The sequence below is a fragment of the Stegodyphus dumicola genome, chromosome 4, assembly GCF_044657685.1.
Source record: "Stegodyphus dumicola isolate Sdum_Otavi_A_Nest chromosome 4, ASM4465768v1".
Classification (NCBI taxonomy): Eukaryota; Metazoa; Arthropoda; class Arachnida; order Araneae; family Eresidae; genus Stegodyphus; species Stegodyphus dumicola.
This window is the reverse complement of record NC_140771.1, coordinates 262,515,322-262,543,105: the sequence shown is the minus strand read 5'-3', so window position 1 is coordinate 262,543,105 and position 27,784 is coordinate 262,515,322. Positions and strand designations below refer to the sequence as shown.

General features: G+C 35.6%; 1 long non-coding RNA gene across 2 annotated transcripts in view; it reads left to right on the top strand.

Moving 5' to 3' along the window:
- The window catches only part of LOC118206125 (uncharacterized), a 111,683-nt gene extending 94,230 nt beyond the window's left edge, over positions 1-17,453 (top strand). The window contains exon 7 of one of the 2 annotated variants that reach the window (XR_015040925.1): positions 17,319-17,453. This is a non-coding gene — a long non-coding RNA (uncharacterized LOC118206125). The remainder of the gene's footprint in view (positions 1-17,318) is intronic. The other variant, XR_015040928.1, reaches the window with a different exon arrangement.
- Positions 17,454-27,784: the final 10,331 nt, after the last annotated feature.

Genomic DNA, 27,784 nt, shown 5'->3' with positions numbered 1-27,784 from the left:
GAAAAGCCTTTTCCTGAAAACATCAAGGTGGATTTTATGCCACTTCTCGTTCACAATGTTCCACAGTCCGTCCAATGTTTGGGGATGCCACGTATAAAGAGCTTGTTTTAAAAGTACAAATGCACATTAATCCATAGGAGACACATCAGGAGATTTGGTGGATATGCATCTAGAGGGAATGGCTTCAATTGCGGTTTCATATATCACTTTTTGCAAAACATAAAGCGGTAGATTTAGAGGTATGGTTTGTAGCCTTATCCTGATGGAACTTAATACAGTCAAGATTGTTGGATAAAGAGATGGAATTTCGTCTTTTAATATAGGTGTTTAAAGTTATTTCTGATTGTAATCCGAATTGATTTTGATATTTTTTTCTATTTTCCTTATTTTAAGTTTCCCCTTATAAAAGAATCCAGTAAGAACAATAAAACCTTTAGAAAAAAAAATTTTTTTTTCTCTGAACCAATATATTAAGTCTTTTGCTCCTCTTTTCGGCAATAAATTCATGTTTATCTCTTGCAATCGTTACACGTATGCCCAAGCTTCATGAGTTGTAACTACACTGAAGTGCCACTAAATTAGGGATAGACATGGCTATGCAAATTGAATACCGCTGCGCCGCATCTGGGCTTACGTGAGGGAGTTGTGATAAATGCACATACACTATGCTTCTCGTTAATCAGTTGTTTCTTATACCAGTATAGGTAAAATTTCAATATCGGGCAGATAGTAATCTCTCGTCGCTTGGGCCATACAATTTCTATAATCCTCAGCGAGATAGGATTTTAACGGTCGACAGTGTCAAGAGCATACCGAGAATACACGGATGGTGGGAAAAAGAAGTAGTGACTCTGCAAAGTGCAAAGCACATTTAAGTTAGAACAATCGTGGTATGAGAAGTCTCAGCCGTATTGTACATGGTCAACGAAGCCAAATATTAGCCCAAATTACCACCTAGCTAAAGCAAGCGACAGTCGTACAGTCAGTAAAAAGATCGTGTATCGCTCCCTTCACCATATGGGCTTCGGAAGCCGTAGACACACTACGGTACCTTTCCTAAATGCATGCCATCGAGTTGCCATTCTTACCTGGGCAAGAGAATATAGAGAATAGACACTAGTGGACATAAAATGTGTAGGAGTGATGAGTCTCGATCCCTCTAATTAATACCGATGGGAGGCTCAGAATATGGCGAGAGAATCATGAATGTATGAATCCGGTGTGACAGATTGGAACTGTACAAGGCCTGGAGGCTTAATCATGGTCTGGGATGCTTTCTTCTGGTTGTGTTTGGGATCTTTAGTACTTGTTCTTACCTCCCTCAATATGATTCTGTACGTGGAGTTGATGAGCTATCATCTCCATCCATTTATGTCCCTGTCATTCGCACGGAAAGGGAGTATCTCAGAAACATAACTGCGCCTCTCAAAGGTTACGGTTGGCTACTAGTTGGTTGGATGGAAGAGCAGTCCTCTGACTTCTCTGTCATAAATTGGTTACTTAAAAGCCCTTAATTGAATTCTACTGAGCATCTTTCCAAACTAGTATATCTTATTATTGAGGAATGTAGAGAATTGAAGTGTTATGTTCTATTCACTCGTTTTCCATGTTCAGAATGTCTGTTATGATGGTCGTATGAAATGTCGTCGCCTGTTATGATGTCAAAATGTCGTCTGTTGTGATAGTTTCGTATGTAAGCATATGATTGAGCTTATTATTTATAAGCCTTCCTAGCGCTAAATACATTTCCTCTAACAACATATAGGTCACAGTTCATAGGTCTTCGCTCATTTAAGAGGTACAATACCCTGAAATCGTTACCTATGTATATCTGTCCTTAGTGGGTATCATATAAAAGTCAAAAATAAATCCCAATGTTGGAACAAACCTTTTCACTTGAAGTTCGGAATAACATCCAATGTGGCAATATGTTACAGTGGGATAACTTGTGTAAAATAGCGATTTAAAATATCTGAAGCGTAACTTTCACATCGTAAAAGCAAATTAGCACATCTGTAGCATAAACCCGTTGGCTTAACTTTATCCTCATTAGTGCTACGGCTGTAGCGTCCTCCTTGCTCCGTGTCTTGAAGCTAACGGAATATCGTGGCCGTAGTTGTTGAGGCATGTAACATGAGTGAGCGGAGCATAGTTGCACAGACCAGTTGTTGAAATTTTTAACGCATAATAAACATCAATGTGCTGCTCCAAGGTTTCGCAACGTCCATATCGATTTATCAGCAATAATTAAGTAAATGTAATAAAGGGTAAATAATGAAAAGTAGAAAAAACACTATGTACACTCAGTACATCGATCACCAAAACTCATTTTGGTATATCGTTCTCGCTAATTGTATAACGTAAGTTCATGTTACGCTAACTAGTTGATTTTATCTTAAAGAGGTGACTATTAAAGAATTAAAAATAGCTTTATATATATATTTGTATTGTGCATATATTTAGCTTCATTTTTACCCAGTCAAAGGTAGATGAAACCCTTTCCATCAGAGTGGCAGGTAAACATGATTCTCTGTGCTTTGCACTAATAAATCTGAGACAAATTCATGTTTAGAAAGTACTTTTTGTATAAAAAATATTTTCTCAGAGTATTCAAGTATTTTCGTTTTAATAATATTAATCTCAGGTTATATATATATATATATATATATATATGTACATATAAGTATTACGTTTATGCTTTGTATTGCAAGAAACTCCCCAAAAAGAAACATTTATTTGAATATGTATGGCAGCGGCAATTTAGCGTTGGTTCGTTTTCCGCTTCCACTTTTATCCCAAAAAATAGCAAAAAGCAGAGATATTAATTAAAAGTTCTTAAAACGCTAATTTTCGTCCTCATTTTTCCGAATGGCAACAGTGCTGATATCATCAACAATGGCGGCAGGGATACAACAGCAATAATGGTTGCGTGCCATTATTGCTGATGTAATGAGAGAGAATTACCGATTTTATCAAAAAAATGAATAAAACAAAAATAAAAAAAATAAAATTTAAAAAGTCATTCGAATTTTGGAAACCTCGTTTCGAGGTGCACTGGCTCTTGTCTGGATGCACCTATGTAGCAAATTCGTAGGCCTGGGTCAATCAGCTTACACGCAGAGCGAACGAAAGACAGACTCATAGAATCTTCCCTCTATTGTGAGTAGAGTTATATATCAGAGTACCTTTCATTGTTACATATTCAAAGAATCCTTTTAATAACGTTCGAAACAATGAATTTACCAATAATTGTTTAGGCTTTGTTGAATTAAAACAAAGTTAATGTATACATTTTTAACAATGCTTATAATCCATAATCATTAGAGATATCAAATCTAGTGGTGCTAAAATCTTACGTGTGGAGCTTATTTGCTTGTTATTTTTAATGCTGAAATCGCATTCGAACCATTTTTAGAAATGGAGTTCTTTTTTTTGACAGTATTGTGTTACGTTTTTATACCAACACCCTTTATCGACAGCCTATTGGGCATACTTATTTGTTTTGCGACTGCCTTCCTTTTGTTTTCTCGAAGAGAAGAGAGAATTCGGGAAAATAATGAGGAAAACTTTATTAACCGTAATGAACACAAGTTTAATGCCGGAAACACGGTACGTAATTTAGATTTCCTTGATTCATATGCTGATATTAATGAATTTAATGATGATTCCTTTGATGTGGACATAGACAGTGACACCGATCTCCTCGAAGCTTTTGATAATAATCTTCTTAAGTTGCATATTGATAGTGATACTGACCACATCGGCCATTTTTCCAAAGATTTGGATAATAATTCTTATAATGTGCACAATATCAGCAATGAAAAGCAATTTGATTACCTCCAACAGGAAACAGAAAAGGATTTTGATTTTCCAAAACCTGATAACTCAGTTAATCAAATAGGCACGAATAGCAGCATAACCATCTTGAACCAGGAAGAATTCAGTTTGAATGCCTCTATTGAATCATTGGATGCTGAATGCATTGTATCGCATAACAATCTTGGAACACAAAGAGACATCGATTCTGGTAATCTCCTTAACACAAATAATGAACCAAAAATGAATGGCAAACTGGATCAAGAAGACAGAACAGAACTGAAACCAACTGAAGATTCTGAAGAACAGCTCGTTGATCTCGTCGTTGGTACCGTCCCTGTTATCTGCTTTGATGACGAGTACACTCAACATCCTTCTTCGAATCATAGCAAGCGTTTCAAAATTTCAAACATAAGAAAAACATTACTGAAATATTTCTGCTTTAAAAAATTAAAAATAAACAAAGGACTTAACACATATTATATAGATCTGAGATAAGTTTACACAATTTCAGTTTGTATTCGTGATAGATTTGTTTGCCATGACACCAATCTCGACTGACCAGTACTTGCCTAAAAATTGGACATTGACCAGTGACTGACTAAATGACAATCTCATTGAATAAAAGTAGGACATTGTCTGACCAGTGACTAACTAAAAATTAGACATTTTCTGACCAGTCACTAACTGACGATCACATTGACTGACCAGGGCCTGCCTAAAAATTGGACATTGACTGACTATGTGACGGTCTCCTTGATTGCCCGTTGACTGACTAAAAATTGGACATTGTCTGACCAGTGACTGACTAACTGACTATCTCTTTGACAGGCCGGAGACTGACTAAATTTGTACATTGACTGAGCAGTGACTGAGTGACGATCTCATTGACTGAGCACTGACAGACTAAAATTTGGACATGCACTGAACAGGAACTGAGAAAGTGAAGATCTCCTTGCCTGACTAGTGACTGAATAAAAATTGGACATTGACTGACTAAGTGACGATCTCATTGACAGCCTAGTGACTGAGTGACGATCTGATTAACTGACCAGTGACAGAATAAAAATTGGACATTCACTGAAAATCGACTGAGAAAGTGAAGATCTCTTTGCCTGACCAGTGACTGAATAAAAATTGAACATTGACTGACCAATGACTGACTAAGTGACGTCCTTATTGACTGAGCATTGGATTTGGACGGAAGAAATTGCCTTTTCCGATAAGAGAGAGGAAAGATGTTTTCAGTACAATCGATTGCGCTACAGCTGAAATGGAAACAGAAAATCATTTTAAAATTCTTTTCTAGAGCTACATTTCAGAACTGCAAAATTTAAATTAAATTATATGGTAACCTGAAATTAAAATATTATTTGCAGTTAAATGCCGTTGCTAAATTTGTTTTTCTTGTGCTCTTAAATTAATTTACTAGTTTACACACCATATTCAGTTATGATTTACCAATATGCTCTATTTTAAATATAACTTCTCATTGAATTAAGTTAAGCTGTAGCTATTATTGAAATTTTTCTTAGGCATATTTTCCCTTGTTGTCTGCTACTTCCTTTTCGTTTTTCCTATGTGATTTGTCGGCATTTCGTATAAAAAACCTCCAGATTATCATTAAAACGCGAATAAGGATGTTATTTTGTATTTTACATTTTTTTCTCTCTGTGACCTTCATGTCAAAACTTACTAGAAATAATAAATGGGAATATACTGCTTTCTTTTTAAACGAAGTATTTTCAATATGTGTCCCATAGCAATATGCCCTCTGTTTAAGAATGCTAAGAGTTTTACCCTGTTTGATTCCCCGCCAACGTGCTGGCTGCATGGTTAGATTCTGCAGTTTTCCTTATCTCGATATATATAAGATTTCCCATAGAACGTTCTCCGCTAAGCCATCCCTCGCGCCAGGCAGGTAACCATCCTTTTCTTTGCCCTTTTCAAATAACCTAACTTTTACTCAAACAAATCAATCATGACATGAAATTTGGAAGAAATTAATTTAAATAACTTTTATAAAAATGTCTCGATTGGATATATACTGGAAGTTAAAGAATTTACATCCCACAGATACACCCAAAACAAATATTAAACTGAAAGTTTTCAGACTTTGTATTGCGCCCAAAGGCATCATTTTTTCATTTGCAGACATAAACGTTTGGACAGAATTCGGGCTAATGTCCCTCTGGGTTAAAAATATTTAAAAACAGCGTATTTTATAAATTAGAAAATGAACCTTTACTATACTTTCATATATTTGAATAAATATTTATGAATCATTATTAATAAAAATGAGAATAAAGGAAACTCTATGAATAATCCTGAAACGTTTAGTCTGAAGTTTAAAATTTAACGTAACTATCGCAAATGACTGAGTGCAGGGGGTTTTCAGGTATCCTTTTAAGGATTTTGCAAAGAATTATATATATAAACAAACGTTATAATTTCATTTTCTAATATATTCCGGCTGAGAGCCCTTTTGTTGAACCATCATATTACATCTTGATTTGTAAGAGAAAAGCCTTTTCCTGAAAACATCAAGGTGGATTTTATGCCACTTCTCGTTCACAATGTTCCACAGTCCGTCCAATGTTTGGGGATGCCACGTATAAAGAGCTTGTTTTAAAAGTACAAATGCACATTAATCCATAGGAGACACATCAGGAGATTTGGTGGATATGCATCTAGAGGGAATGGCTTCAATTGCGGTTTCATATATCACTTTTTGCAAAACATAAAGCGGTAGATTTAGAGGTATGGTTTGTAGCCTTATCCTGATGGAACTTAATACAGTCAAGATTGTTTGGATTAAGTGATGGAATTTCGTCTTTTAATATAGGTGTTTAAAGTTATTTCTGATTGTAATCCGAATTGATTTTGATATTTTTTTCTACTTTCCTTATTTTAAGTTTCCCCTTATAAAAGAATCCAGTAAGAACAATAAAACCTTTAGAAAAAAAAAAATTTTTTTTTCTCTGAACCAATATATTAAGTCTTTTGCTCCTCTTTTTCGGCAATAAATTCATGTTTATCTCTTGCAATCGTTACACGTATGCCCAAACTTCATGAGTTGTAACTACACTGAAGTGCCACTAAATTAGGGATAGACATGGCTATGCAAATTGAATAGCGCTGCGCCGCATCTGGGCTTACGTGAGGGAGTTGTGATAAATGCACATACACTATGCTTCTCGATAATCAGTTGTTTCTTATACCAGTATAGGTAAAATTTCAATATCGGGCAGATAGTAATCTCTCGTCGTTTGGGCCATACAATTTCTATAATCCTCAGCGGGATAGGATTTTAACGGTCGACAGTGTCAAGAGCATACCGAGAATACACGGATGGTGGGAAAAAGAAGTAGTGACTCTGCAAAGTGCAAAGCACATTTAAGTTAGAACAATCGTGGTATGAGAAGTCTCAGCCGTATTGTACATGGTCAATGAAGCCAAATATTAGCCCAAATTACCACCTAGCTAAAGCAAGCGACAGTCGTACAGTCAGTAAAAAGATCGTGTATCGCTCCCTTCACCATATGGGCTTCGGAAGCCGTAGACACACTACGGTTCCTTTCCTAAATGCATGCCATCGAGTTGCCATTCTTACCTGGGCAAGAGAATATAGAGAATAGACACTAGTGGACATGAAATGTGTAGGAGTGATGAGTCTCGATCCCTCTAATTAATACCGATGGGAGGCTCAGAATATGGCGAGAGAATCATGAATGTATGAATCCGGTGTGACAGATTGGAACTGTACAAGGCCTGGAGGCTTAATCATGGTCTGGGATGCTTTCTTCTGGTTGTGTTTGGGATCTTTAGTACTTGTTCTTACCTCCCTCAATATGATTCTGTACGTGGAGTTGATGAGCTATCATCTCCATCCATTTATGTCCCTGTCATTCACACGGAAAGGGAGTATCTCAGAAAGATAACTGCGCCTCTCAAAGGTTACGGTTGGCTACTAGTTGGTTGGATGGAAGAGCATTCCTCTGACTTCTCTGTCATAAATTGCTTACTTAAAAGCCCTGACTTGAATTCTACTGAGCATCTTTCCAAATTAGTATATCTTATTATTGAGGAATGTAGAGAATTGAAGTGTTATGTTCTATTCACTCGTTTTCCATGTTCAGAATGTCTGTTATGATGGTCGTATGAAATGTCGTCGCCTGTTATGATGTCAAAATGTCGTCTGTTGTGATAGTTTCGTATGTAAGCATATGATTGAGCTTATTATTTATAAGCCTTCCTAGCGCTAAATACATTTCCTCTAACAACATATAGGTCACAGTTCATAGGTCTTCGCTCATTTAAGAGGTACAATACCCTGAAATCGTTACCTATGTATATCTGTCCTTAGTGGGTATCATATAAAAGTCAAAAATAAATCCCAATGTTGGAACAAACCTTTTCACTTGAAGTTCGGAATAACATCCAATGTGGCAATATGTTACAGTGGGATAACTTGTGTAAAATAGCGATTTAAAATATCTGAAGCGTAACTTTCACATCGTAAAAGCAAATTAGCACATCTGTAGCATAAACCCGTTGGCTTAACTTTATCCTCATTAGTGCTACGGCTGTAGCGTCCTCCTTGCTCCGTGTCTTGAAGCTAACGGAATATCGTGGCCGTAGTTGTTGAGGCATGTAACATGAGTGAGCGGAGCATAGTTGCACAGACCAGTTGTTGAAATTTTTAACGCATAATAAACATCAATGTGCTGCTCCAAGGTTTCGCAACGTCCATATCGATTTATCAGCAATAATTAAGTAAATGTAATAAAGGGTAAATAATGAAAAGTAGAAAAAACACTATGTACACTCAGTACATCGATCACCAAAACTCATTTTGGTATATCGTTCTCGCTAATTGTATAACGTAAGTTCATGTTACGCTAACTAGTTGATTTTATCTTAAAGAGGTGACTATTAAAGAATTAAAAATAGCTTTATATATATATTTGTATTGTGCATATATTTAGCTTCATTTTTACCCAGTCAAAGGTAGATGAAACCCTTTCCATCAGAGTGGCAGGTAAACATGATTCTCTGTGCTTTGCACTAATAAATCTGAGACAAATTCATGTTTAGAAAGTACTTTTTGTATAAAAAATATTTTCTCAGAGTATTCAAGTATTTTCGTTTTAATAATATTAATCTCAGGTTATATATATATATATATATATATATATATGTACATATAAGTATTACGTTTATGCTTTGTATTGCAAGAAACTCCCCAAAAAGAAACATTTATTTGAATATGTATGGCAGCGGCAATTTAGCGTTGGTTCGTTTTCCGCTTCCACTTTTATCCCAAAAAATAGCAAAAAGCAGAGATATTAATTAAAAGTTCTTAAAACGCTAATTTTCGTCCTCATTTTTCCGAATGGCAACAGTGCTGATATCATCAACAATGGCGGCAGGGATACAACAGCAATAATGGTTGCGTGCCATTATTGCTGATGTAATGAGAGAGAATTACCGATTTTATCAAAAAAATGAATAAAACAAAAATAAAAAAAATAAAATTTAAAAAGTCATTCGAATTTTGGAAACCTCGTTTCGAGGTGCACTGGCTCTTGTCTGGATGCACCTATGTAGCAAATTCGTAGGCCTGGGTCAATCAGCTTACACGCAGAGCGAACGAAAGACAGACTCATAGAATCTTCCCTCTATTGTGAGTAGAGTTATATATCAGAGTACCTTTCATTGTTACATATTCAAAGAATCCTTTTAATAACGTTCGAAACAATGAATTTACCAATAATTGTTTAGGCTTTGTTGAATTAAAACAAAGTTAATGTATACATTTTTAACAATGCTTATAATCCATAATCATTAGAGATATCAAATCTAGTGGTGCTAAAATCTTACGTGTGGAGCTTATTTGCTTGTTATTTTTAATGCTGAAATCGCATTCGAACCATTTTTAGAAATGGAGTTCTTTTTTTTGACAGTATTGTGTTACGTTTTTATACCAACACCCTTTATCGACAGCCTATTGGGCATACTTATTTGTTTTGCGACTGCCTTCCTTTTGTTTTCTCGAAGAGAAGAGAGAATTCGGGAAAATAATGAGGAAAACTTTATTAACCGTAATGAACACAAGTTTAATGCCGGAAACACGGTACGTAATTTAGATTTCCTTGATTCATATGCTGATATTAATGAATTTAATGATGATTCCTTTGATGTGGACATAGACAGTGACACCGATCTCCTCGAAGCTTTTGATAATAATCTTCTTAAGTTGCATATTGATAGTGATACTGACCACATCGGCCATTTTTCCAAAGATTTGGATAATAATTCTTATAATGTGCACAATATCAGCAATGAAAAGCAATTTGATTACCTCCAACAGGAAACAGAAAAGGATTTTGATTTTCCAAAACCTGATAACTCAGTTAATCAAATAGGCACGAATAGCAGCATAACCATCTTGAACCAGGAAGAATTCAGTTTGAATGCCTCTATTGAATCATTGGATGCTGAATGCATTGTATCGCATAACAATCTTGGAACACAAAGAGACATCGATTCTGGTAATCTCCTTAACACAAATAATGAACCAAAAATGAATGGCAAACTGGATCAAGAAGACAGAACAGAACTGAAACCAACTGAAGATTCTGAAGAACAGCTCGTTGATCTCGTCGTTGGTACCGTCCCTGTTATCTGCTTTGATGACGAGTACACTCAACATCCTTCTTCGAATCATAGCAAGCGTTTCAAAATTTCAAACATAAGAAAAACATTACTGAAATATTTCTGCTTTAAAAAATTAAAAATAAACAAAGGACTTAACACATATTATATAGATCTGAGATAAGTTTACACAATTTCAGTTTGTATTCGTGATAGATTTGTTTGCCATGACACCAATCTCGACTGACCAGTACTTGCCTAAAAATTGGACATTGACCAGTGACTGACTAAATGACAATCTCATTGAATAAAAGTAGGACATTGTCTGACCAGTGACTAACTAAAAATTAGACATTTTCTGACCAGTCACTAACTGACGATCACATTGACTGACCAGGGCCTGCCTAAAAATTGGACATTGACTGACTATGTGACGGTCTCCTTGATTGCCCGTTGACTGACTAAAAATTGGACATTGTCTGACCAGTGACTGACTAACTGACTATCTCTTTGACAGGCCGGAGACTGACTAAATTTGTACATTGACTGAGCAGTGACTGAGTGACGATCTCATTGACTGAGCACTGACAGACTAAAATTTGGACATGCACTGAACAGGAACTGAGAAAGTGAAGATCTCCTTGCCTGACTAGTGACTGAATAAAAATTGGACATTGACTGACTAAGTGACGATCTCATTGACAGCCTAGTGACTGAGTGACGATCTGATTAACTGACCAGTGACAGAATAAAAATTGGACATTCACTGAAAATCGACTGAGAAAGTGAAGATCTCTTTGCCTGACCAGTGACTGAATAAAAATTGAACATTGACTGACCAATGACTGACTAAGTGACGTCCTTATTGACTGAGCATTGGATTTGGACGGAAGAAATTGCCTTTTCCGATAAGAGAGAGGAAAGATGTTTTCAGTACAATCGATTGCGCTACAGCTGAAATGGAAACAGAAAATCATTTTAAAATTCTTTTCTAGAGCTACATTTCAGAACTGCAAAATTTAAATTAAATTATATGGTAACCTGAAATTAAAATATTATTTGCAGTTAAATGCCGTTGCTAAATTTGTTTTTCTTGTGCTCTTAAATTAATTTACTAGTTTACACACCATATTCAGTTATGATTTACCAATATGCTCTATTTTAAATATAACTTCTCATTGAATTAAGTTAAGCTGTAGCTATTATTGAAATTTTTCTTAGGCATATTTTCCCTTGTTGTCTGCTACTTCCTTTTCGTTTTTCCTATGTGATTTGTCGGCATTTCGTATAAAAAACCTCCAGATTATCATTAAAACGCGAATAAGGATGTTATTTTGTATTTTACATTTTTTTCTCTCTGTGACCTTCATGTCAAAACTTACTAGAAATAATAAATGGGAATATACTGCTTTCTTTTTAAACGAAGTATTTTCAATATGTGTCCCATAGCAATATGCCCTCTGTTTAAGAATGCTAAGAGTTTTACCCTGTTTGATTCCCCGCCAACGTGCTGGCTGCATGGTTAGATTCTGCAGTTTTCCTTATCTCGATATATATAAGATTTCCCATAGAACGTTCTCCGCTAAGCCATCCCTCGCGCCAGGCAGGTAACCATCCTTTTCTTTGCCCTTTTCAAATAACCTAACTTTTACTCAAACAAATCAATCATGACATGAAATTTGGAAGAAATTAATTTAAATAACTTTTATAAAAATGTCTCGATTGGATATATACTGGAAGTTAAAGAATTTACATCCCACAGATACACCCAAAACAAATATTAAACTGAAAGTTTTCAGACTTTGTATTGCGCCCAAAGGCATCATTTTTTCATTTGCAGACATAAACGTTTGGACAGAATTCGGGCTAATGTCCCTCTGGGTTAAAAATATTTAAAAACAGCGTATTTTATAAATTAGAAAATGAACCTTTACTATACTTTCATATATTTGAATAAATATTTATGAATCATTATTAATAAAAATGAGAATAAAGGAAACTCTATGAATAATCCTGAAACGTTTAGTCTGAAGTTTAAAATTTAACGTAACTATCGCAAATGACTGAGTGCAGGGGGTTTTCAGGTATCCTTTTAAGGATTTTGCAAAGAATTATATATATAAACAAACGTTATAATTTCATTTTCTAATATATTCCGGCTGAGAGCCCTTTTGTTGAACCATCATATTACATCTTGATTTGTAAGAGAAAAGCCTTTTCCTGAAAACATCAAGGTGGATTTTATGCCACTTCTCGTTCACAATGTTCCACAGTCCGTCCAATGTTTGGGGATGCCACGTATAAAGAGCTTGTTTTAAAAGTACAAATGCACATTAATCCATAGGAGACACATCAGGAGATTTGGTGGATATGCATCTAGAGGGAATGGCTTCAATTGCGGTTTCATATATCACTTTTTGCAAAACATAAAGCGGTAGATTTAGAGGTATGGTTTGTAGCCTTATCCTGATGGAACTTAATACAGTCAAGATTGTTTGGATTAAGTGATGGAATTTCGTCTTTTAATATAGGTGTTTAAAGTTATTTCTGATTGTAATCCGAATTGATTTTGATATTTTTTTCTACTTTCCTTATTTTAAGTTTCCCCTTATAAAAGAATCCAGTAAGAACAATAAAACCTTTAGAAAAAAAAAATTTTTTTTTCTCTGAACCAATATATTAAGTCTTTTGCTCCTCTTTTTCGGCAATAAATTCATGTTTATCTCTTGCAATCGTTACACGTATGCCCAAACTTCATGAGTTGTAACTACACTGAAGTGCCACTAAATTAGGGATAGACATGGCTATGCAAATTGAATAGCGCTGCGCCGCATCTGGGCTTACGTGAGGGAGTTGTGATAAATGCACATACACTATGCTTCTCGATAATCAGTTGTTTCTTATACCAGTATAGGTAAAATTTCAATATCGGGCAGATAGTAATCTCTCGTCGTTTGGGCCATACAATTTCTATAATCCTCAGCGGGATAGGATTTTAACGGTCGACAGTGTCAAGAGCATACCGAGAATACACGGATGGTGGGAAAAAGAAGTAGTGACTCTGCAAAGTGCAAAGCACATTTAAGTTAGAACAATCGTGGTATGAGAAGTCTCAGCCGTATTGTACATGGTCAATGAAGCCAAATATTAGCCCAAATTACCACCTAGCTAAAGCAAGCGACAGTCGTACAGTCAGTAAAAAGATCGTGTATCGCTCCCTTCACCATATGGGCTTCGGAAGCCGTAGACACACTACGGTTCCTTTCCTAAATGCATGCCATCGAGTTGCCATTCTTACCTGGGCAAGAGAATATAGAGAATAGACACTAGTGGACATGAAATGTGTAGGAGTGATGAGTCTCGATCCCTCTAATTAATACCGATGGGAGGCTCAGAATATGGCGAGAGAATCATGAATGTATGAATCCGGTGTGACAGATTGGAACTGTACAAGGCCTGGAGGCTTAATCATGGTCTGGGATGCTTTCTTCTGGTTGTGTTTGGGATCTTTAGTACTTGTTCTTACCTCCCTCAATATGATTCTGTACGTGGAGTTGATGAGCTATCATCTCCATCCATTTATGTCCCTGTCATTCACACGGAAAGGGAGTATCTCAGAAAGATAACTGCGCCTCTCAAAGGTTACGGTTGGCTACTAGTTGGTTGGATGGAAGAGCATTCCTCTGACTTCTCTGTCATAAATTGCTTACTTAAAAGCCCTGACTTGAATTCTACTGAGCATCTTTCCAAATTAGTATATCTTATTATTGAGGAATGTAGAGAATTGAAGTGTTATGTTCTATTCACTCGTTTTCCATGTTCAGAATGTCTGTTATGATGGTCGTATGAAATGTCGTCGCCTGTTATGATGTCAAAATGTCGTCTGTTGTGATAGTTTCGTATGTAAGCATATAATTGAGCTTATTATTTATAAGCCTTCCTAGCGCTAAATACATTTCCTCTAACAACATATAGGTCATAGTTCATAGGTCTTCGCTCATTTAAGAGGTACAATACCCTGAAATCGTTACCTATCTATATCTGTCCTTAGTGTGTATCATATAAAAGTCAAAAATAAATCCCAATGTTGGAACAAACCTTTTCACTTGAAGTTCGGAATAACATCCAATGTGGCAATTTGTAACAGTGGGATAACTTGTGTAAAATAGCGATTTAAAATATCTGAAGCGTAACTTTCACATCGTAAAAGCAAATTAGCACATCTGTAGCATAAACCCGTTGGCTTAACTTTATCCTCATTAGTGCTACGGCTGTAGCGTCCTACTTGCTCCGTGTCTTGAAGCTAACGGAATATCGTGGCCGTAGTTGTTGAGGCATGTAACATGAGTGAGCGGAGCATAGTTGCACAGACCAGTTGTTGAAATTTTTAACGCATAATAAACATCAATATGCTGCCCCAAGGTTTCGCAAAGTCCATATCGATTTATCAGCAATAATTCAGTAAATGTAATAAAGGGTAAATAATGAAAAGTAGAAAAAACACTATGTACACTCAGTACATCGATCACCAAAACTCATTTTGGTGTATCGTTCTCGCTAATTGTATAACGTAAGGTCATGTTACGCTAACCAGTTGATTTTATCTTAAAGAGGTGACTATTAAAGAATTAAAAATAGCTTTATATATATATTTGTATTGTGCATATATTTAGCTTCATTTTTACCCAGTCAAAGGTAGATGAAACCCTTTCCATCAGAGTGGCAGCTAAACATGAATCTCTGTGCTTTGCACTAATAAATCTAAGACAAATTCATGTTTTGAAAGTACTTTTTGTATAAAAAATATTTTCTCAGAGTATTCAAGTATTTTCGTTTTAATAATATTAATCTCTGGTTATATATATATATATGTACATATAAGTATTACGTTTATGCTTTGTGTTGCAAGAAACTCCCCAAAAAGAAACATTTATTTGAATATGTATGGCAGCGGCAATTTAGCGTTGGTTCGTTTTCCGCTTCCACTTTTATCCCAAAAAATAGCAAAAAGCAGAGATATTAATTAAAAGTTCTTAAAACGCTAATTTTCGTCCTCATTTTTCCGAATGGCAACAGTGCTGATATCATCAACAATGGCGGCAGGGATACAACAGCAATAATGGTTGCGTGCCATTATTGCTGATGTAATGAGAGAGAATTACCGATTTTATCAAAAAAATGAATAAAACAAAAATAAAAAAAATAAAATTTAAAAAGTCATTCGAATTTTGGAAACCTCGTTTTGAGGTGCACTGGCTCTTGTCTGGATGCACCTATGTAGCAAATTCGTAGGCCTGGGTCTATCAGCTTACACGCAGAGCGAACGAAAGACAGATTCATAGAATCTTCCCTCTATTGTGAGTAGAGTTATATATCAGAATACCTTTCATTGTTACATATTCAAAGAATCCTTTTAATAACGTTCGAAACAATGAATTTACCAATAATTGTTTAGGCTTTGTTGAATTAAAACAAAGTTAATGTATACATTTTTAACAATGCTTATAAACCATAATCATTAGAGATATCAAATCTAGTGGTGCTAAAATCTTACGTGTGGAGCTTATTTGCTTGTTATTTTTAATGCTGAAATCGCATTCGAACCATTTTTAGAAATGGAGTTCTTTTTTTTGACAGTATTGTGTTACGTTTTTATACCAACACCCTTTATCGACAGCCTATTGGGCATACTTATTTGTTTTGCGACTGCCTTCCTTTTGTTTTCTCGAAGAGAAGAGAGAATTCGGGAAAATAATGAGGAGAACTTTATTAACCGTAATGAACACAAGTTTAATGCCGGAAACACGGTACGTAATTTAGATTTCCTTGATTCATATGCTGATATTAATGAATTTAATGATGATTCCTTTGATGTGGACATAGACAGTGACACCGATCTCCTCGAAGCTTTTGATAATAATCTTCTTAAGTTGCATATTGATAGTGATACTGACCACATCGGCCATTTTTCCGAAGATTTCGATAATAATTCTTATGATGTGCACAATATCAGCGATGAAAAGCTATTTAATTACCTCCAACAGGAAACAGAAAAGGATTTTGATTTTCCAAAACCTGATAACTCAGGTAATCAAATAGGCACGAATAGCAGTATAACCATCTTGAACCAGGAAGAATTCAGTTTGAATGCCTCTATTGAATCATTGGATGCTGAATGCATTGTATCGCATAACGATCTTGGAGCACAAAGAGACATCGATTCTGGTAATCTCCTTAACACAAATAATGAACCAAAAATGAATGGCAAACTGGATCAAGAAGACAGAACAGAACTGAAACCAACTGAAGATTCTGAAGAACAGCTCGTTGATCTCGTCGTTGGTACCGGCCCTGTTATCTGCTTTGATGACGAGTACACTCAACATCCTTCTTCGAATCATAGCAAGCGTTTCAAAATTTCAAACATAAGAAAAACATTACTGAAATATTTCTGCTTTAAAAAATTAAAAATAAACAAAGGACTGAAAACATATTATATAGATCTGAGATAAGTTTACACAATTTCAGTTTGTATTCGTGATAGATTTGTTTGCCATGACACCAATCTCGACTGACCAGTACTTGCCTAAAAATTGGACATTGACCAGTGACTGACTAAATGACAATCTCATTGAATAAAAGTAGGACATTGTCTGATCAGTGACTGACTAAAAATTAGACATTTTCTGACCAGTCACTAACTGACGATCACATTGACTGACCAGGGCCTGCCTAAAAATCGGACATTGACTGACTATGTGACGGTCTCCTTGATTGCCCGTTGACTGACTAAAAATTGGACATTGTCTGACCAGTGACTGACTAACTGACTATCTCTTTGACAGGCCGGAGACTGACTAAATTTGGACATTGACTGAGCAGTGACTGAGTGACGATCTCATTGACTGAGAACTGACAGACTAAAATTTGGACATGCACTGAACAGGAACTGAGAAAGTGAAGATCTCCTTGCCTGACTAGTGACTGAATAAAAATTGGACATTGCCTGACTAAGTGACGATCTCATTGACAGCCTAGTGACTGAGTGACGATCTGATTAACTGACCAGTGACAGAATAAAAATTGGACATTCACTGAAAATCGACTGAGAAAGTGAAGATCTCTTTGCCTGACCAGTGACTGAATAAAAATTGAACATTGACTGACCAATGACTGACTAAGTGACGTCCTTATTGACTGAGCATTGGATTTGGACGGAAGAAATTGCCTTTTTCGATAAGAGAGAGGAAAGATGTTTTCAGTCCAATCGATTGCGCTACAGCTGAAATGGAAACAGAAAATCATTTTAAAATTCTTTTCTGCAAAATTTAAATTAAATTATATGGTAACCTGAAATTAAAATATTATTTTCAGTTAATTGCCGTTGCTAAATTTGTTTTTCTTGTGCTCTTAAATTAATTTACTAGTTTACACACCATATTCAGTTATGATTTACCAATATGCTCTATTTTAAATATAACTTCTCATTGAATTAAGTTAAGCTGTAGCTATTATTGAAATTTTTCTTAGGCATATTTTCCCTTGTTGTCTGCTACTTCCTTTTCGTTTTTCCTATGTGATTTGTCGGCATTTCGTATAAAAAACCTCCAGATTATCATTAAAACCCGAATAAGGATGTTATTTTGTATTTTACATTTTTTTCTCTCTGTGGCCTTCATGTCAAAACTTACTAGAAATAATAAATGAGAATATACTGCTTTCTTTTCAAACGAAGTATTTTCAATATGTGTCTCATAGCAATATGCCCTCTGTTTAAGAATGCTAAGAGTTTTACCCTGTTTGATTCCCCGCCAACGTGCTGGCTGCATGGTTGGATTCTGCAGTTTTCCTTATCTCGATGTATATAAGATTTCCCATGGAACGTTCTCCGCTAAGCCATCCCTCGCGCCAGGCAGGTAACCATCCTTTTCTTTGCCCTTTTCAAATAACCTAACTTTTACTCAAACAAATCAATCATGAAATGAAATTTGGAAGAAATTAATTTAAATAACTTTTATAAAAATGTCTCGATTGGATATATACTGGAAGTTAAAGAATTTACACCCCACAGATACACCCAAAACAAATATTAAACTGAAAGCTTTCAGACTTTGTATTGCGCCCAAAGGCATCATTTTTTCATTTGCAGACATTAACGTTTGGACAGAATTCGGGCTAATGTCCCTCTGGGTTAAAAATATTTAAAAACAGCGTATTTTATAAATTAGAAAATGAACCTTTCATATACTTTCATATATTTGAATAAATATTTATGAAGCATTATTAATAAAAATGAGAATAAAGGAAACTCTATGAATAATCCTGAAACATTTAGTCTGAAGTTTAAAATTTAACGTAACTATCGCAAATGACTGAGTGCAGGGGGTTTTCAGGTATCCTTTTAAGGATTTTGAAAAGAATTATATATATAAACAAACGTTATAATTTCATTTTCTAATATATTCCGGCTGAGAGCCCTTTTGTTGAACCATCATATTACATCTTGATTTGTAAGAGAAAAGCCTTTTCCTGAAAACATCAAGGTTGATTTTATGCCACTTCTCGTTCACAATGTTCCACAGTCCGTCCAATGTTTGGGGATGCCACGTATAAAGAGCTTGTTTTAAAAGTACAAATGCACATTAATCCATAGGAGACACATCAGGAGATTTGGTGGATATGCATCTAGAGGGAATGGCTTCAATTGCGGTTTCATATATCACTTTTTGCAAAACATAAAGCGGTAGATTTAGAGGTATGGTTTGTAGCCTTATCCTGATGGAACTTAATACAGTCAAAATTGTTTGGATAAAGTGATGGAATTTCGTCTTTTAATATAGGTGTTTAAAGTTATTTCTGATTGTAATCCGATTTGATTTTGATATTTTTTTCTACTTTCCTTATTTTAAGTTTCCCCTTATAAAAGAATCCAGTAAGAAAAATAAAACCTTTAGAAAAAAAAAATTTTTTTTTCTCTGAACCAATATATTAAGTCTTTTGCTCCTCTTTTTCGGCAATAAATTCATGTTTATCTCTTGCAATCGTTACACGTATTCCCAAGCTTCATGAGTTGTAACTACACTGAAGTGCCACTAAATTAGGGATAGACATGGCTATGCAAATTGAATACCGCTGCGCCGCATCTGGGCTTACGTGAGGGAGTTGTGATAAATGCACATACACTATGCTTCTCGATAATCAGTTGTTTCTTATACCAGTATAGGTAAAATTTCAATATCGGGCAGATAGTAATCTCTCGTCGTTTGGGCCATACAATTTCTATAATCCTCAGCGGGATAGGATTTTAACGGTCGACAGTGTCAAGAGCATACCGAGAATACACGGATGGTGGGAAAAAGAAGTAGTGACTCTGCAAAGTGCAAAGCACATTTAAGTTAGAACAATCGTGGTATGAGAAGTCTCAGCCGTATTGTACATGGTCAATGAAGCCAAATATTAGCCCAAATTACCACCTAGCTAAAGCAAGCGACAGTCGTACAGTCAGTAAAAAGATCGTGTATCGCTCCCTTCACCATATGGGCTTCGGAAGCCGTAGACACACTACGGTTCCTTTCCTAAATGCATGCCATCGAGTTGCCATTCTTACCTGGGCAAGAGAATATAGAGAATAGACACTAGTGGACATGAAATGTGTAGGAGTGATGAGTCTCGATCCCTCTAATTAATACCGATGGGAGGCTCAGAATATGGCGAGAGAATCATGAATGTATGAATCCGGTGTGACAGATTGGAACTGTACAAGGCCTGGAGGCTTAATCATGGTCTGGGATGCTTTCTTCTGGTTGTGTTTGGGATCTTTAGTACTTGTTCTTACCTCCCTCAATATGATTCTGTACGTGGAGTTGATGAGCTATCATCTCCATCCATTTATGTCCCTGTCATTCACACGGAAAGGGAGTATCTCAGAAAGATAACTGCGCCTCTCAAAGGTTACGGTTGGCTACTAGTTGGTTGGATGGAAGAGCATTCCTCTGACTTCTCTGTCATAAATTGCTTACTTAAAAGCCCTGACTTGAATTCTACTGAGCATCTTTCCAAATTAGTATATCTTATTATTGAGGAATGTAGAGAATTGAAGTGTTATGTTCTATTCACTCGTTTTCCATGTTCAGAATGTCTGTTATGATGGTCGTATGAAATGTCGTCGCCTGTTATGATGTCAAAATGTCGTCTGTTGTGATAGTTTCGTATGTAAGCATATAATTGAGCTTATTATTTATAAGCCTTCCTAGCGCTAAATACATTTCCTCTAACAACATATAGGTCATAGTTCATAGGTCTTCGCTCATTTAAGAGGTACAATACCCTGAAATCGTTACCTATCTATATCTGTCCTTAGTGTGTATCATATAAAAGTCAAAAATAAATCCCAATGTTGGAACAAACCTTTTCACTTGAAGTTCGGAATAACATCCAATGTGGCAATTTGTAACAGTGGGATAACTTGTGTAAAATAGCGATTTAAAATATCTGAAGCGTAACTTTCACATCGTAAAAGCAAATTAGCACATCTGTAGCATAAACCCGTTGGCTTAACTTTATCCTCATTAGTGCTACGGCTGTAGCGTCCTACTTGCTCCGTGTCTTGAAGCTAACGGAATATCGTGGCCGTAGTTGTTGAGGCATGTAACATGAGTGAGCGGAGCATAGTTGCACAGACCAGTTGTTGAAATTTTTAACGCATAATAAACATCAATGTGCTGCCCCAAGGTTTCGCAAAGTCCATATCGATTTATCAGCAATAATTAAGTAAATGTAATAAAGGGTAAATAATGAAAAGTAGAAAAAACACTATGTACACTCAGTACATCGATCACCAAAACTCATTTTGGTGTATCGTTCTCGCTAATTGTATAACGTAAGTTCATGTTACGCTAACCAGTTGATTTTATCTTAAAGAGGTGACTATTAAAGAATTAAAAATAGCTTTATATATATATTTGTATTGTGCATATATTTAGCTTCATTTTTACCCAGTCAAAGGTAGATGAAACCCTTTCCATCAGAGTGGCAGGTAAACATGATTCTCTGTGCTTTGCACTAATAAATCTAAGACAAATTCATGTTTTGAAAGTACTTTTTGTATAAAAAATATTTTCTCAGAGTATTCAAGTATTTTCGTTTTAATAATATTAATCTCTGGTTATATATATATATATATGTGTGTACATATAAGTATTAAGTTTATGCTTTGTATTGCAAGAAACTCCCCAAAAAGAAACATTTATTTGAATATGTATGGCAGCGGCAATTTAGCGTTGGTTCGTTTTCCGCTTCCACTTTTATCCCAAAAAATAGCAAAAAGCAGAGATATTAATTAAAAGTTCTTAAAACGCTAATTTTCGTCCTCATTTTTCCGAATGGCAACAGTGCTGATATCATCAACAATGGTGGCAGGGATACAACAGCAATAATGGTTGCGTGCCATTATTGCTGATGTAATGAGAGAGAATTACCGATTTCATCAAAAAAATGAATAAAACAAAAATAAAAAAATAAAATTTAAAAAGTCATTCGAATTTTGGAAACCTCGTTTCGAGGTGCACTGGCTCTTGTCTGGATGCACCTATGTAGCAAATTCGTAGGCCTGGGTCAATCAGCTTACACGCAGAGCGAACGAAAGACAGATTCATAGAATCTTCCCTCTATTGTGAGTAGAGTTATATATCAGAATACCTTTCATTGTTACATATTCAAAGAATCCTTTTAATAACGTTCGAAACAATGAATTTACCAATAATTGTTTAGGCTTTGTTGAATTAAAACAAAGTTAATGTATACATTTTTAACAATGCTTATAAACCATAATCATTAGAGATATCAAATCTAGTGGTGCTAAAATCTTAGGTGTGGAGCTTATTTGCTTGTTATTTTTCATGCTGAAATCGCATTCGAACCATTTTTAGAAATGGAGTTCTTTTTTTTGACAGTATTGTGTTACGTTTTTATACCAACACCCTTTATCGACAGCCTATTGGGCATACTTATTTGTTTTGCGACCGCCTTCCTTTTGTTTTCTCGAAGAGAAGAGAGAATTCGGGAAAATAATGAGGAAAACTTTATTAACCGTAATGAACACAAGTGTAATGCCGGAAACACGGTACATAATTTAGATTTCCTTGATTCATATGCTGATATTAATGAATTTAATGATGATTCCTTTGATGTGGACATAGACAGTGACACCGATCTCCTCGAAGCTTTTGATAATAATCTTCTTAAGTTGCATATTGATAGTGATACTGACCACATCGGCCATTTTTCCAAAGATTTCGATAATAATTCTTATGATGTGCACAATATCAGCGATGAAAAGCAATTTAATTACCTCCAACAGGAAACAGAAAAGGATTTTGATTTTCCAAAACCTGATAACTCAGGTAATCAAATAGGCACGAATAGCAGTATAACCATCTTGAACCAGGAAGAATTCAGTTTGAATGCCTCTATTGAATCATTGGATGCTGAATGCATTGTATCGCATAACGATCTTGGAACACAAAGAGACATCGATTCTGGTAATCTCCTTAACACAAATAATGAACCAAAAATGAATGGCAAACTGGATCAAGAAGACAGAACAGAACTGAAACCAACTGAAGATTCTGAAGAACAGCTCGTTGATCTCGTCGTTGGTACCGGCCCCGTTATCTGCTTTGATGACGAGTACACTCAACATCCTTCTTCGAATCATAGCAAGCGTTTCAAAATTTCAAACATAAGAAAAACATTACTGAAATATTTCTGCTTTAAAAAATTAAAAATAAACAAAGGACTGAAAACATATTATATAGATCTGAGATAAGTTTACACAATTTCAGTTTGTATTCGTGATAGATTTGTTTGTCAATTCACCAATCTCGACTGACCAGTACTTGCCTAAAAATTGGACATTGACCAGTGACTGACTAAATGACAATCTCATTGAATAAAAGTAGGACATTGTCTGACCAGTGACTGACTAAAAATTAGACATTTTCTGACCAGTCACTAACTGACGATCACATTGACTGACCAGGGCCTGCCTAAAAATTGGACATTGACTGACTATGTGACGGTCTCCTTGATTGCCCGTTGACTGACTAAAAATTGGACATTGTCTGACCAGTGACTGACTAACTGACTATCTCTTTGACAGGCCGGAGACTGACTAAATTTGTACATTGACTGAGCAGTGACTGAGTGACGATCTCATTGACTGAGCACTGACAGACTAAAATTTGGACATGCACTGAACAGGAACTGAGAAAGTGAAGATCTCCTTGCCTGACTAGTGACTGAATAAAAATTGGACATTGACTGACTAAGTGACAATCTCATTGACAGCCTAGTGACTGAGTGACGATCTGATTAACTGACCAGTGACAGAATAAAAATTGGACATTCACTGAAAATCGACTGAGAAAGTGAAGATCTCTTTGCCTGACCAGTGACTGAATAAAAATTGAACATTGACTGACCAATGACTGACTAAGTGACGTCCTTATTGACTGAGCATTGGATTTGGACGGAAGAAATTGCCTTTTTCGATAAGAGAGAGGAAAGATGTTTTCAGTCCAATCGATTGCGCTACAGCTGAAATGGAAACAGAAAATCATTTTAAAATTCTTTTCTAGAGCTACATTTCAGAACTGCAAAATTTAAATTAAATTATATGGTAACCTGAAATTAAAATATTATTTGCAGTTAAATGCCGTTGCTAAATTTGTTTTTCTTGTGCTCTTAAATTAATTTACTAGTTTACACACCATATTCAGTTATGATTTACCAATATGCTCTATTTTAAATATAACTTCTCATTGAATTAACTTAAGCTGTAGCTATTATTGAAATTTTTCTTAGGCATATTTTCCCTTGTTATCTGCTGCTTCCTTTTCGTTTTTCCTATGTGATTTGTCGGCATTTCGTATAAAAAACCTCCAGATTATCATTAAAACCCGAATATGGATGTTATTTTGTATTTTACATTTTTTTCTCTCTGTGGCCTTCATGTACTAGAAATAACATACTAGAAATAACATGTACTAGAAATAACTTACTAGAAATAATAAATCAGAATATACTGCTTTCTATTCAAACGAAGTATTTTCAATATGTGTCCTATAGCAATATGCCCTCTGTTTAAGAATGCTAAGAGTTTTACCCTGTTTGATTCCCCGCCGACGTGCTGGCTGCATGGTTGGATTCTGCAGTTTTCCTTATCTCGATGTATATGAGAAGATTTCCCATAGAACGTTCTCGCTAAGCCATCCCTCGCGCCAGGCAGGTAACCATCCTTTTCTTTGCCCTTTTCAAATAACCTAACTTTTACTCAAACAAATCAATCATGACATGAAATTTGGAAGAAATTAATTTAAATAACTTTTATAAAAATGTCTCGATTGGATATATACTGGAAGTTAAAGAATTTACACCCCACAGATACACCCAAAACAAATATTAAACTGAAAGCTTTCAGACTTTGTATTGCGCCCAAAGGCATCATTTTTTCATTTGCAGACATAAACGTTTGGACAGAATTCGGGCTAATGTCCCTCTGGGTTAAAAATATTTAAAAACAGCGTATTTTATAAATTAGAAAATGAACCTTTCATATACTTTCATATATTTGAAAAAATATTTATGAAGCATTATTAATAAAAATGTAAATAAAGGAAACTATGAATAATCCTGAAATGTTTAGTCTGAAGTTTAAAATTTAACGTAACTATCGCAAATGACTGAGTGCAGGGGGTTTTCAGGTATCCTTTTAAGGATTTTGCAAAGAATTATATATATAAACAAACGTTATAATTTCATTTTCTAATATATTCCGGCTGAGAGCCCTTTTGTTGAACCATCATATTACATCTTGATTTGTAAGAGAAAAGCCTTTTCCTGAAAACATCAAGGTTGATTTTATGCCACTTCTCGTTCACAATGTTCCACAGTCCGTCCAATGTTTGGGGATGCCACGTATAAAGAGCTTGTTTTAAAAGTACAAATGCACATTAATCCATAGGAGACACATCAGGAGATTTGGTGGATATGCATCTAGAGGGAATGGCTTCAATTGCGGTTTCATATATCACTTTTTGCAAAACATAAAGCGGTAGATTTAGAGGTATGGTTTGTAGCCTTATCCTGATGGAACTTAATACAGTCAAGATTGTTTGGATTAAGTGATGGAATTTCGTCTTTTAATATAGGTGTTTAAAGTTATTTCTGATTGTAATCCGAATTGATTTTGATATTTTTTTCTACTTTCCTTATTTTAAGTTTCCCCTTATAAAAGAATCCAGTAAGAACAATAAAACCTTTAGAAAAAAAAAATTTTTTTTTTTCTCTGAACCAATATATTAAGTCTTTTGCTCCTCTTTTTCGGCAATAAATTCATGTTTATCTCTTGCAATCGTTACACGTATGCCCAAGCTTCATGAGTTGTAACTACACTGAAGTGCCACTAAATTAGGGATAGACATGGCTATGCAAATTGAATAGCGCTGCGCCGCATCTGGGCTTACGTGAGGGAGTTGTGATAAATGCACATACACTATGCTTCTCGATAATCAGTTGTTTCTTATACCAGTATAGGTAAAATTTCAATATCGGGCAGATAGTAATCTCTCGTCGCTTGGGCCATACAATTTCTATAATCCTCAGCGGGATAGGATTTTAACGGTCGGCAGTGTCAAGAGCATACCGAGAATACACGGATAGTGGGAAAAAGAAGTAGTGACTCTGCAAAGTGCAAAGCACATTTAAGTTAGAACAATCGTGGTATGAGAAGTCTCAGCCGTATTGTACATGGTCAATGAAGCCAAATATTAGCCCAAATTACCACCTAGCTAAAGCAAGCGACAGTCGTACAGTCAGTAAAAAGATCGTGTATCGCTCCCTTCACCATATGGGCTTCGGAAGCCGTAGACACACTACGGTACCTTTCCTAAATGCATGCCATCGAGTTGCCATTCTTACCTGGGCAAGAGAATATAGAGAATAGACACTATGAAATGTGTAGGAGTGATGAGTCTCGATCCCTCTAATTAATACCGATGGGAGGCTCAGAATATGGCGAGAGAATCATGAATGTATGAATCCGGTGTGACAGATTGGAACTGTACAAGGCCTGGAGGCTTAATCATGGTCTGGGATGCTTTCTTCTGGTTGTGTTTGGGATCTTTAGTACTTGTTCTTACCTGCCTCAATATGATTCTGTACGTGGAGTTGATGAGCTATCATCTCCATCCATTTATGTCCCTGTCATTCACACGGAAAGGGAGTATCTCAGAAAGATAACTGCGCCTCTCAAAGGTTACGGTTGGCTACTAGTTGGTTGGATAAAGAGCATTCCTCTGACTTCTCTGTCATAAATTGGTTACTTAAAAGCCCTGACTTGAATTCTACTGAGCATCTTTCCAAATTAGTATATCTTATTATTGAGGAATGTAGAGAATTGAAGTGTTATGTTCTATTCACTCGTTTTCCATGTTCAGAATGTCTGTTATGATGGTCGTATGAAATGTCGTCGCCTGTTATGATGTCAAAATGTCGTCTGTTGTGATAGTTTCGTATGTAAGCATATGATTGAGCTTATTATTTATAAGCCTTCCTAGCGCTAAATACATTTCCTCTAACAACATATAGGTCATAGTTCATAGGTCTTCGCTTATTTAAGAGGTACAATACCCTGAAATCGTTACCTATCTATATCTGTCCTTAGTGGGTATCATATAAAAGTCAAAAATAAATCCCAATGTTGAACAAACCTTTTCACTTGAAGTTCGGAATAACATCCAATGTGGCAATATGTAACAGTGGGATAACTTGTGTAAAATAGCGATTTAAAATATCTGAAGCGTAACTTTCACATCGTAAAAGCAAATTAGCACATCTGTAGCATAAACCCGTTGGCTTAACTTTATCTTCATTAGTGCTACGGCTGTAGCGTTCTCCTTGCTCCGTGTCTTGAAGCTAACGGAATATCGTGGCCGTAGTTGTTGAGGCAGGTAACATGAGTGAGCGGAGCATAGTTGCACAGACCAGTTGTTGAAATTTTTAACGCATAATAAACATCAATGTGCTGCCCCAAGGTTTCGCAAAGTCCATATCGATTTATCAGCAATAATTAAGTAAATGTAATAAAAGGAAAATAATGAAAAGTAGAAAAAACACTATGTACACTCAGTACATCGATCACCAAAACTCATTTTGGTGTATCGTTCTCGCTAATTGTATAACGTAAGTTCATGTTACGCTAACCAGTTGATTTTATCTTAAAGAGGTGACTATTAAAGAATTAAAAATAGTT